This window comes from Syngnathus floridae, chromosome 3 (assembly GCF_059516105.1).
Source record: "Syngnathus floridae isolate MCC-2025c chromosome 3, RoL_Sflo_1.0, whole genome shotgun sequence".
NCBI classification, from domain to species: domain Eukaryota; kingdom Metazoa; phylum Chordata; class Actinopteri; order Syngnathiformes; family Syngnathidae; genus Syngnathus; species Syngnathus floridae.
Window position 1 is genome coordinate 10,824,802 of NC_142415.1, and position 13,868 is coordinate 10,838,669.

The window sequence follows — 13,868 nt, forward strand, 5'->3', positions numbered from 1 at the left end:
GTCCAGAAAACAACGTTAATCCACTTCCTGTCCAGCTGTGCACAGCATGTGGCCACGAAAGAAGGATGTGGACTCTGAGAGTCCTGTTAGGCGGCAGCCTGCTTCCCTGCCAACCAGCTGGTGTTATTGGATCTCTTCTGACCGGGCAACAAAGGTGATTGCTCAGTCAGGGCTTGCAATTGGGATAAAGGTTTCGTATCTTAAAAGCTACTCTTAACAAGACTCCTTAAATCGGCGGGCTTTCCCAGAAATATAGTCCAGTGACAGAAACACACATTTGTCATAGGAATAACTTAAATGCACACACACACCTAGTAAAAGATTATACAGCACATCCAAAAGAAGATCCGCCTTGTTGGTGTTAAGGAAATGGAGCCTCACAATAACACTTTCGGGGCTGGAAACCATTATGCCTGTTGAGGCGAGTCTAGCAGAAACACAAGTGTCAAAGCATCTGTGGCTGCAAACACAGCAACCAGGTGAGGCCAAAGAAAATGTGCATGCTTGCAAAAGTAATCATGGCACATGGGCACACTTGTTTGAAAAACTTGCAACAACTATTTTGGTCTTAAGAGGGAAAACAAACATGTTTTGTATTTTATCACGATAATAGTCCTTTTATTGGCAGTTCTAATATATGCTAAACCCTGCAGCATACATCCAAAGAAAGAAAGAATGAGGGAGATTATCAGTGTTGAAGATTATGATCTTGTCTGTGCAAAGATAATCAGGTGTCAGTGACTTTGTTTGGATAGAATATAAAAGAGAACATAAAAAAATACATATGAATATGGTTTATTTATAATCTACCATCATATAGATAAAGACTGCACAATTTTCCAAAATCGAGTTGTCTAAAAAGTGTCTCAGCTTTACCTCAGGCTCATCGTTCACATCAGGTTCTCCATCTATTGTCTCACGAAAGGCAGTCCATTACTGCATATTAGCAGCAGAGTGAGGCAGGGAGATAAGGAAGACTGATGATCAAACACTCGGACAAATCACCAGTGACAGAAACACACATTTGTTGCTCAGGATTTAACTTTGATCTCGCACTCTGCTGAGAGCCAACGTCTCAGCCTTTGAACCAGGGCTCTTAAGTGTAGGTCTCACACTCTCGTTTTATGGAGACCTATTTGCTCCTTCAAACTGGTCTAGTCTATTCCAACTAAACTAACATATTCAGCATAACGATTAGGCTGCGTTTACCCAATGCCCCCTAGCAGCCACGACAGCTATGTTTCAGGCGCAACATGGGATGGTCATGAGACAACGTGACAGGCGGTGAATGCGAGCTAGTGTCAAAAAGAGAAACCTAGTCAGCCATAGTAAAACGAGGTAAACACAACTAAAGCTGACAGGGTTACCATGGGGCGTTACCAAAACTTGGAAGCGGTCTGTGTAGATTCCCTGAAATCTAAGGTTCCTTTCAAGTTGAGTCACGTTCTGCTGTGTTTGGTACGTGTTTTGCCACGGTTCATACGGCAAGCTCGGGTATATGGTACCTATTTGGTTACATTCAATCACAACGTGTCCTGGCGTGTGACATTCTCGGTGAGGTCTGAGAAGGTACGCACAAACCGAAAGGCATAAAAGCCATGTGTTTATATGATTGCTATTCCTTCAGTTATAACACCAGTGAAGAATAGACAGAATTGAATATCCACATATCCGGATCCAATATTAAAATATTTTTCAAGGAAACTATTGTCTAAGCAGATGACATCATTGGGGTAAACGTTTTTATTTGAGTGCAGTTAAGTATGTAAAGTAATTCAAAACTATAGCAAAATCATACACCATTATTAATGGTCATAATATGGAGCACTAGTGTCTTGTACATACTTGTAACATGTAGGAAATCGTTTAGGGGCAAAACCTCGTGCAACTTAAGAACTCTTCGTAATGTAGACCTTTCTTGAGAGCTTTTTGGGAAAAAACATGTTGTTGACTCAAGCTCGGTGTCTCAAGAATCAGGTGAGTTCACTTTTGCAGGTCATGTGTGAAAGAGGCTTAGCTGTTCAGCTCCACATATAAGGAGAATCCCACATCAACAAAAGATTAGCATCAACTATCTTCCGATCATGCAATGTGTTTTAATGTCATACTTTTCTTTACATCCTCGCAAACATATGCACATACTCACGCTCAAAGATCTCTGAGTGAGATTGTTTTTTCAGGAGCGTAATAACAGATAAGTGGCTGCTGTGTGCCTAAGCTGTCAGCCATGGATCATCTCATTTCCTGACCGGACCGCCCCTGCCCCCTGTGTGTTATTACACAGCCCCGGATCATGTGACAGCGGAGGGAGATGACTGGAGCAGCTAATTGAGACCGCTCTGTGTGTTGACTGGCCGAGAACAGTGGGGTGACTGTTTGGCAAGGCGGTTTGATACTCGACCCCGCTACCAGTGAATGACTCTTTCAAACAATGACCCTGGCGAAACCATCAGATCTTGCCACATTGCTGTCAACAGCTGTTCCTTTTAAGATTTGGGATTCCTCCCCTTATCCTGCAAGGGGACAACGGGTATGGAAGCTTTAGCACACCTGGCCCAGCATATCATGTGATTGGCGGACTATCACTTGTTCTGGACTTTCTGAAACTGTAGCACTGTTCACGAGTCACAAAGACATCAACCATTCCCCCGACCCAGCATGCATTGACCTGTTTTGTTGATAATGCATGTTGCTCTGCCTGCAGTTTAACAACACGAGTGCAGCTCAGAACATCAACCAGTGTCTTTCAGGGGCATTGTGGACAGTGGAACAATGGAGAGGCCACCAGCAGCAGCTTAAGCCCACAGGTCCTCACACAGGAACAACTGTCAGCTACAATTTGCTCTGAGTAGAGTAGCCATGCTGTCACACAGCACTATTATTACGACACAGCCCTAGGTCACGCTGAAGCTCCAGGGCAAAACACGATAATCCAGACTCATCACTTTCAACCCTGCCGTATTACGGACTACTGCACAGCCCTTTTGACGACTCAACATTGAAAAACACACTAATCCAATTTGCTAATAGCCTGTATACTTGAAAACCTTGAGCTTTGAATGACAGATAGGCCTTGGTTTTCATCACCACTTCAACTGTGACCCTAATGCACACTGTCCTCACGTAGCGTAAACAATTACATGTTCAGCAGCACTTGCATACATAATTCCAAATGCATTTCTTGCTGAAGCGGACAGTGGGGGGAGGGAGAAGGAGATATTCCATTTGCCAATGCCAAGGTCAGCAAAGGCACTTTGGCTCAGTGTCAGCTCAAACGCTACTTTTACTTTTTGAAATCTGAGAGACACCATGCTTTTAAAGCTTTCGCTGCATCTCAGATGACACCCCCCAGCCACCAATAATGCAATAATCTTGACCACTCCTCAGGCAAGTAGCTGTCTGGTCATGAGTAATGCACAATGTGTGAAAATTGGTTATATGATCAGTGCCCTGAGGAGAATCGGCCCTCTTAGATAGGTGTCGAGGGGACCTACACTTACAGATCTGCAAAACGGCAAAAACATCTCAAATATATCTTCCTGGAAACTGAGAGCCGTCAAATGAGAAAATAAGAACAATTGAGGGATGAGAGCTCAATCTCCATCATGTTACTGATTTGGGGACTATCAATATCAGTGTCGGCAGTGCAAGTGTAGGATTTGAGGCCATAATAACACAAATTGTCCTCCTCTGTTTCACGTTGAATTCACTTCCAGCAATTCACATTCATTTAATGAGTCGTATTTGCTCTTTGCCTCTTCTCTAAATTGTATATCTTGTTGCGTTACTTGTTCCTTTTAAAGTGTGCATACTGTTACAGCCTCAACACAATGGACTGCTGACATGTTTCTACTTAAATTGGCTCTGAATTGGAAAAACAATCCAACAAGTTTAGCACGACAAGCAATGTTTTGGATCCTTTAACACAATACTCCGCCCAACAATATGTCACCACCGCTCCTTCTTTTCAGTCTCATCTCAAATCGCTTTGTAGTCTTTCAAAACAAAGTTTAGTCTGTGATGCTTTTAGTGCTTGCAATGGAGGCCAAGACCAAAGAAGAGAAAAAAAGCAACACATTCAGCGATAATCTCTGAATGTCATCTTGTCATCATGCCTGCCGCTCCCTGGGTGGCAGTCAATCGCGTCTTTTGTCACACACGCATTACGTGGAACAACTCTGTGACTTCTTGGATGATGTCCACTGCGTGTTTGTCACCATTACATGTTGGGAAGTGAGTCACCATGGATAGCGCCAGGATAGTAATTGAAGTCACCCATCCATTATCCTCTCCATCCAACCTTTGGAGCAAATGAGTGAATCAAATAATTGGAGGGAAGCGGCATAGAGAACAAGTCCACCTGCAGCCAGGATAATGTCTCCAATTTATGGCCAACCCTCCCTCTTTGTGACATTTCATCCTTTTTTCTTTCAAGCACTTGCTGTAGCCATTTGATACGACGAGAACAGGTTGCTGTTTTACAAGGGCTGCACGTATTAAAAACAACATGCTTGTAGCTCCAGCACATAAGTGATGGCAATTAGAGCAAAATTAGAATTACAATTGTGATTCATTACAAAATTATCCTTGGCATGGAGCGTTCTGCGCCACCATAAAAATAATCACACCCTATTAGGAGCAACGTGGTGTTGCAGCTAGTTAGCATTCCAGACCATGCTGATGTGAATTTGTTTATTTACAACTGGCTGGCTTTTGACTGCTCAACATTTGACAAGAACAAATTCAGAGTGATGCCAATTTTCTCCTGCATGATAAAAACAACGGGGCTTCTGTGGGTTCTCTTGGGGGACCGATCATGCAGTCAACCAGATATCAGAACACCCGTTAAAAGACACATACAGTGTCTTCTGAACACATTTGATTAGATTTGTAAATTACTTGAATCCCCACCAGAGTTGCCTTCAGGATTAAAAACATCTTCGAATCAAACTCCAACTGTGGCTTCATCTTTGGATCATAGTACAAACGTGAACGTTAGGTAAATCCTTGTTGTTGAATCTTAGAAAAACTCTCATCTCAAAATATATAAGTGTCTGAAAAATATGCTCCAGAGATGTGTCGGTTTAATGGAGGAATCATCCAGCCTTGATGTATTAGAGGCAAACAGCATATGAATCAGACAGGGAAACAGAGAGCGAATACGAATCAGGACAGGTCTCCTCCCGAAGCATTCTGCCAGCTTCCCATCATTTATTATGATGATCTATGGCTGCTCTTTACGTCCTGACTTGATATTCAGGCTCATGCGAGGTGTGGATCATTAGGGAAAGCTTTTACCATTAATAAGCCGGTGTTGTTTACATGACTAATACGCCAAGAGGCAATGAGGTTGAGGCATTTAGAGGAGGGCATTCATCTTCCCCACACCAGTTAACACCAACCACAAGCTATTGGTATTTACTGGGACTGGATAGACTTCAGTGTGACAGGTGATGTAAGTTGCAATTGTTTCAATCAGAGAAGCCACACAACTATGAAGGTATCTGTTTGAAGAAATAAGAGACCTTCTTAGGACTCTTTGCTTAGGAAGTGAGTAGTTCTCATCACACATCACAGTTCTTAGCTGATTTCTTGACTGAAGCAGGCTTGGGTGTAGTCACAGCAGCCAGGGCTCATAGAATTTTTTTTCCATTCCATCAAGTTAATATGGTTGTGAGGGTCATTCACCAAGTGCGCGGGTGTCAGTCACTGACTAATTTGTTAGCGATTTTCTAGGTCGGGGGCACCAGGTCACTTTGTTGGGGGTGAGGCAGTAAAAAAAGTGTTTTGAAAGCCAAAGTACTGAAAGGCTTTAGCTGTATCAAACTGAGCTCTCTTTGATAAAAGCAAGAAAAGTACAAATCAACGGTAAAAATCAACTGTTCTACCGTTTGCCAGCTCATTACGGTACATTTTCCATGGAGGTGGTCCCAATTCTTGAATGAATAAAAGCATTTCAAATCACACACATTGCACAAACAGTCACTTAGATATTTGACTTGTATGAATATTGTGTAAATTAGATTGTATATGCGTTGCATCATGATGCAGCAAAACACACATGAGATTTTGAGAAAGTGTTTTTGAAGTTGATCAACTGTAAATAAATACAATTGATGTATTGTGGATAAATGTGCACCAACCTTAGAGCTCTCTCATATATTTCTTCAGGGTTTGTCGATGCAATTCCAGTGTGTATTGATGCTCTGAAGCTTTTCTGGCAGCTTCTTTTGGCCCATGTGGTGTTTTTCCTTTCACTTGCAACCCAGCTATGCATCCCTAAACATTACACACATGCAGAGAAGATTTTACACAAACCAGACCATATGCTGACAAATAAAGACGCTCAATAAAAGCATTTGGGCAAAGGTTAAAGTAAGCAGATGCTTCATCTGTCCTTTAAAAAATGGTTGGGAGTGAACTTTACAACTGTGATGGGATAGTGATATAGAAGACAAGCCAATTTTTTGATTGCATTCCATGAATTGAAACCAGACTATTAACGGATTGCAATGTACGCTATAACAGTTGGAAGAACAAACACAGTAAAACCTTCCCTGCTTATCTCAAGTTTGAATGAAAATCACGCAATCCTGTCTCCGTAGAAATGATTGCTCTGGAAGTCGACTGTCCTTAGCATGACCACATTTTATTCTACAGGAGTTGAAAGAAATCAGTGTTTCAATTAGGCCACATGCATTGCAGTACAAGAGGTGTGTACAAGTTTCAAATTGTCCAATTCACTGCTTAGATCTGTTTCTGGATACCTGGAGCTTTCTTCCTTTGCTGTGATGTAATGGGTCAATCGATGGCTCACTGAAAAAGAGTATATTGCCACCTAGCTTTGGGGAGGTGAACATAATTTGGCCAAAGATCAAGTTTCTGCCATACATACACCTATTCCCCCATAGGAACAGTGTAAGTGACACAGAACCAATATGTTTAGAATTGTGTGTAGATGGCACAAAATGGTCACAAAGCACTACTTTTTCATTTGAATGAAGCTCCACAACTCACTTCAGCATAGTTTCTTGGCATCAAGATGCCACAAGATAGCGGAAAAGCTCTACTTTTATCGTTTTGGCCTGATCACAGAAACAGTAATAGTTTGGTTGAAAACAAATTTGTGAATAGTACTGCATATGAATTTGCAAACCACAACTATTAAAGACTAATTAATGCATTAATAATATTACTAGCATATAGGAAAAACACAGTCAGCCTTGTACAATAAATAACACAGTGTGAGATCTTATCTTATATGAGTGATTTTCCCGCCCTATATTTGTTCATTGTAATCAAGTGTTCAATGTAGAACAAACTCCTCTATGGTATGAAGCTCTTTTCTTCCTCAGTCAGGTTCCTTGGCATGCACTTCATAGCCTGCAAATGCGACAGATAGCCCCATTGGTGTGGACTGGGACTCAGCCAGGTGAAAATCAGTGTAACTCAATTTGCATTCTTGTGGTACAACAATACCACAGAGTAGCTTCGACTATGCTCCTCATTCAGTCATGTACAGAAAACATCATGCAAGCTTGATTACAAACATGGAGGGGATATGTCTGAATGATAGAGAGAAAAATCGATCAGGCTACTACAAGATGCTAATATCTCTTTTGTGTTTGTGACTGGCAGATTGCAATTTTCTCATCGTTCTTGCTATAATCGAGCAGAGCAAAGGAAAAGTGAGGTGAAAAATATTTAAGCTATTTTGGAGTACAGGCTGACATTTAACTGAGATACGTAGGTACTTAGCTCGAATCATTGATGAGACTGTGGGATGTGTCTGTCCACTCTATGGATCACTGGGATTATTTTAGAAATGCTTCCATGCCTCAGTCCCAAGCAGGAAAGAGAGAAGCTTAACTTGTCATCCCTTTAGAGAACGATGTAATTAACAGGCTCTGATGAGTAGCTCAATCTCCACACACACACACACACGAGCAGAGTGGCCTGGTTTTGGAGGAAAAGTGTATGCGTGTGTGTTTGAGAGCAAGAGACAGAGAGAGGGGGGAAAAAAGAGCAACAGCAAACATTGCGACGTTCATTTGTCCTTGACAACAACCTTGTAGATTTTCCATGATAAGTATTTTTTAGGCATTATGTTTTCATAACATAGCTTCAAGATGTTATGTGTCTGGAAAGCTTTATTGTCGTATTTTTTCTCTCGAATGCTTTGTACAAACGTAAAGGACAAGATAAATGTAGCTCAGTCACTTGTTGGAGAGATGGCAAGGCGTGATGGAAGCTCTAACGTCACGACTCCTGTGGTGGCAGGGAGCCCTGCCGCACTTCCTCCTATGCCCCTTGAGGATAAATATCTGAATGTGATTATCTGCGTTATTTCGGTCTCCACCAGTGACGTTGTCTGGCAGCACAATTGGAAACATTAAAGCACAGGAGCAGAGAGGCGTATCTTGAATCCAAGATTGTGATGGGGTACTAACGCCTTTTACAATGCATGGCTACACAATGTTGGACTATTTTATTACCGGCAAAAAGACGTCATCAAGTGAATGTGGTGATGCATCACCGTGTGCGCTTGTGAAGGATCTATAATTCATGAGTGCTAGCTTATATAGAAAGTTACAATGACAGCAGTGTGCTGGAAATCTTTACCTTTTAGTTTTAAGTAGCATTCATACTACCTGTTATTAAAGGAAATACTTTCCTATTTACAGACGTTTAAGTTAAGATCTTACATGGTGAATATTGTGTGAAAGATATGAGTTCACAATACATACAGTACACATTAGTTTATTACAATTATAATTCATTTTTGACTAGGCAATATTGCTTTACTGTGACAAATTATAGGAGCATCACCCATACTGAATTTCATTAGATTTAGTTTTGGGCTCAAAACTTTCTTCTTCAATAACACCACCGAGCTGTTCTGTAAATTGTGGCACTCGGGCATGATGCATTTTCGGGGTGTAGGCTTGGCTACCTAGCTAGCTTTCTGTACGCTATAATAGTTTAAGACATTTCCTCAAAATTCCAGAAAACTGTAATGGTGAAAAAGATACAAATGCTATAACTCCCCAATTAAATATTCCATAGTTGTCAATCTTTTACCATGATTTCTAAGCAATTATCCTCAAACATGTTTTATGTGTTTAGATATTTAACAGGGTATTTAAAACAACTGGATCCATTATCTTCTGCTGCAAAGGAGTAGTAAACAGATACAAAAGTGTAAGGGCGAATGGATCAATGATTGTTTCAATAATTGGTTGACCTTTGACAAGCAGCACAGAATTGTGGGCAATTTAATAAAATACAAGACAGTGGGAATTCCTAATTAATTAGGTGTCACAAGGGGTGTGTGTGTGGTGGTGGGGGGGGGGGGGGTTCAAGGGCACCTTGACAGTGCGAAGAAATCAAAAACAATAGTCATCTTTCTAGTAATGTAGCTGGGGTCTTGGGTCTTGAAACCTTGACTAATGCCCCACACACACAGAAACTCTGAAACTCTCTGATGATACAATCTAATTAATTGGATGCTCTTAATTCATCCAAACTCATTTGAAATGTAAAAGAGACCATTAAGCCAAACCATTTGTCAATATTGAGACAGCACTGAGAGCACTTAGTGGGAGACTTAAAAAACACGTCGGGGACAGTTCTATGAGGGCTTCACATGAAGTCATCTTTAAGAAGCTTATAAACATTTAATAGGAGGAAAAAGAATGTGTGTAAATAAAGATGAACTTTGATCATTTACTGGTCATGCAAGCCATAAACAACCACCGTGGTAATACTGATACGACTGTTGCTGACAAGTGGTTGGCACAAATGTTCCGTGTACACAATGATTTGAAATTTTGCTTACCAAGTACAACAAACTTGTCTGATTTTGCTAGATTTGTTCCAACATTATCCATAACTACCCTTTCCTTGCAACAAACTCTTACCGAAATTTATTAGCCATGAAGAACAACACTTTGATCTTGTGATTAGATGATAATCATCGTCCCTGTCTACAGTGATTTACGTTTATACTTTTTTCACCATGGTTGCTCAAACTTTCTGGTTTTTTTTTAACTGACTTTAAAAAGAGTAAATAAAAAAAATGTAAAAATTTCATCAGTTGATTTAGAATTCAATTAGTTTACAATAAATAATTTGTTTTGGATCATAAGTGCTTGATTGCACTTAATGTGCACTTTGCCGGAGAAATGTTTTCAAGCTTATTATTTTGAGTTGGATCACAGCCAAATTGGTACTCAAATATTGTTATGCATTTTCGCAGACACTTGTCATTTTTAAAACAGAAACACCAAACTTGCTTCTAGACCCATTTTCCTTTTTTCAACCCTGTCCAAGCACAAAAAAAAAAACATCAAAACATTTCATTTCCAATTAAAAGTAATGTCAAGAAAACAGACCACAAGACAGCACTGCGAAAGACGAAACAGTGCTCAACAAAACAAGCATAAAACTATGGTGGATTTCTTCTTCTGTGTATCTTTTTTTACCAACGCACATTCTGCTCTAGCTCGCAAAGCTTACAAAACCTTTGGTCAATTCTCATCTTTTAACTTGAGAGGCTCTGATGGGAGGATCTAATTCATTTTCAAGGCAGTCAACATATTGATCAGCCATTGAGCCGCCAGGCTTCATCACTATCATATTGCAACTACAGTTTATGGATTGGAGAACTGGGAATTTTATGAAGAAGACAAAACAACACTTATTTTGAAAAGCCCAATCCAAGTGTTTTTGCAGTGATAACAGGCACAATGTGTGAACAGTATCCCAACGGCAAGTAAATGTACATATATGTCAAATTAAGCTTCTCTGGAATCCCCAGGGCCCTTTTTACATTTTCACTGTATTCATCATTGCTTTTGTTGCTTGCTGCCTTCCATGGGTGGAAGCCACCATCTAATCTTTTGAGAAGCCTCACTGTGCATTCTCAATGTACAGTAAATTTTCATCAACAATGTGAGGCAATGGTGCAACAGCACACAAGAGATGCAAGCCTCCTACTTCGGTCTTTGGATTTAAAGTCAAATAATAGTTTGGTGCTCTAGGCATCATACTACAACTACACCTCAAAATACCACACATAATCACTGTTATAAATATTTGATTATAGTCAAACCTTGGTATTCGTGGGGAACAGAAAACACATTTTATTTTTTTCCCCAAAACTCCCCCAAAAATATGTGAATCTGCGTATGACGAACGGTTAATTTATAATGTTCGATTGTGTAACAGTAGTTGAACATGAATTTGTCTGGCATAAATGGTTATGATGTGTATGCTATCTATTTGTGTTCACGCAGGAGAAGAAATAGAGATATCAAACCACGTTTTTGGCCACTTTAATCCCCAGACCTTGTTAACTGTCCTCCACTATGACATCATCCTGTCTGGCGCAATTGACCTTCAAACATCTTAAGCCATTTCAACAGATTCCAAGTCCACTTTATCCCTGCTGACATTTGCAATCGGTGGTTGGGTTGGATGCTAATGGATGGGTGGATGTGCTGGGATGGATGGATGGATGGATGGATGGATGGATGGATGGATGGATGGATGGATGGATGGATGGATGGATGGATGGATGGATAAAACTTTGCTCAAACTTTCCTCATTGTCCTCATTTCTCTTATGTGAAGAAAAAAAAATTGATGTCCTTGAGTTTGTCTATTGCTGCATCTCGCTAATTGCAAAACTTAATTTTTAACATCAGGAAGTACAAATTCTGCCAAAAACATTTTTTTTATGCTGTTTATGTTTCCCATACACACGCGTACTCACACGGCGACACACTCGTTAGTCATTCTGTCATAAAAGCAATGTCAGCATGAACAATAACGGTGGCTTATCCAAAACAAGGCTTTTTTTATGCAATTAAAAAAAGTGATGTTGGCAGGCACAGCCTCTAACAATAGGTCTTGCGCACACAGACACACATGAGTAGGGACAGCGAAGACTTCATTTAAATCAGCAGCACACAATTCATTTGGGTTTTTGCTGGAATACAGTGATAAAGCAACAAAATTAGCCTACCTAGCAGATAATCTGAAACACAAACAAACAAAGGGGCAGTCAAGCAGCATGCAGGATGCTGTTTGAAGAGGGACAAGAGATGGGGATGATCAGGAGCTTGCAAGGAGGAAGAGGAGGAGGAAAGGAGATTAGGCAGTAAAAACATCAATATTTGCTTGGTCACCCACACACTAATGATGTTGCTAGTAATGTATGCAGTATGTAAAGTACGATGAAAAAAAGTTTGGTGCAAGGACAGGGTAAAGGGTTTACGGTCAGCTGGTGAAGATGCATGATTTAAATGTGTCCCCAAGTATTAATTGCTTATGTCTATTGAGCAACAACAACAAAAGAAACTCAACCATGAATTATGTTGCTTGCCAGCATATTTGACTCTTTTCACCTCTGCATCCATAGGGTAAATTAAAAACAGATTACAATATGACTTTCAAAAGCAACATAATTAATGAGATATGTAAACACAGTCTTATGTAATCATCACCATGTTCCGAAGCTTATTCAGTGAATGACCTCTCTCAAGGAGATGTCACAAAGAATGAGAGGTCTCAATAAGAGAGAAGTTCTCTGTGGAACTTGGGAAAAAAAAACTTCAGAGGAACAGAAGAGTTGAATCGCAAAATAATGTCCGTGACGATCCAAAGGTACAGTAATTGTAGATTGCATTCCATTATGTGATTATATTTATCTTCATTCTTTGAGATGTAGTTACAGAAAAAAGAAACAGAACTGAAGTCTTGATCTTAGATTCGCAACTTTGGCAAGGTAAACAAGATTAATATTAAGTTATATTCTGTCCAGAGGTTGAAGCTGCAATTGTGTTTATTTGGATTGCGCTTTCACAGTGTAAGAAATCTGCAAACAGACGTCTGACAGCACCAAGCTGTAAACAAAGTGATGCATCCATCTGAAAACGTCTCGTCTGTTCAATGAACTGAGAGACAGCTATGAGGTGCTTTATTATAGTATATAACAATCATTCAAAGCAATTGATCGATCACAGCTTTCCTTTTAATGTAATTAAATTTGAGAAAAAGACTCAATTGTGAGGGCCAGTGTCTTCCAAAACTAAAGCTCACTTTTGAGAAAATTATATAGTCATTTATACTTGTCAAGTGCATTTCATACGTTTATTGCCACCATCATACAGTATATATTTGTCAGATATGTTTTTCAATAAGTAGGCGTGGGGGGAAAAGGGTCTCACCCAGATTGTCTGTGAAATTCAGGTTTGTAAACCACCACAAGGACTGACAGCTCCCTGTAGAAATTGACGTTGCATCACTTTGGATTTGAAATCTTTTGAGTACAGGATAAAGATTAGATGCTTGTCACATCGATTATGAGCGACAGAAATGCCAACATGTCTGTAGATAGACAAGTTTAGGTATATCACACCCAAATAGCTTAAGTACAGATATGGTATGAACATGAGTATGTGTTGCAGTAGGTCGTTTAAAAAGTCATAATTGTGGAAAAAATGAAAATGAAATGCGATGTTAAAAAAAAAAAGAGGCAGTGTCTCGCGGCTTGTTTCTCAGATGTACATTACATCTCTAAATAAATTATTTTGCAAACACAAGGCCTCTCTCAGTCTCGGTTTTGTTGTTTTACAATTTGAGGTGTTAAAAAAGGAAAATAATGCTGTCAATGTGGAGAACACTATTTTGTCCAAATATCTATCCATAAATTTAGTTTTAAAAATGTTCACTAATTTGGGGGACTCTTCTAATTTCCCATCCATATGATCTCTTGTTGCTCATCAATTCTCAAGCACACTGCTCAACCTGAGAGCAGATGGTTGCGAAATTCACACATCCAAGTGACACCATAGACAAATAGGG

General features: G+C 40.0%; 1 long non-coding RNA gene across 5 annotated transcripts in view; it reads right to left on the reverse strand.

The window, feature by feature from the left end:
• The window catches only part of LOC148400486 (uncharacterized), a 205,558-nt gene that overhangs the window by 117,532 nt on the left and 74,158 nt on the right, over positions 1 to 13,868 (reverse strand). For all 5 annotated transcript variants that reach the window (XR_015857519.1, XR_015857518.1, XR_015857522.1 and 2 more), the window contains exon 3: positions 6,144 to 6,279. This is a non-coding gene — a long non-coding RNA (uncharacterized LOC148400486). The remainder of the gene's footprint in view (positions 1 to 6,143; positions 6,280 to 13,868) is intronic.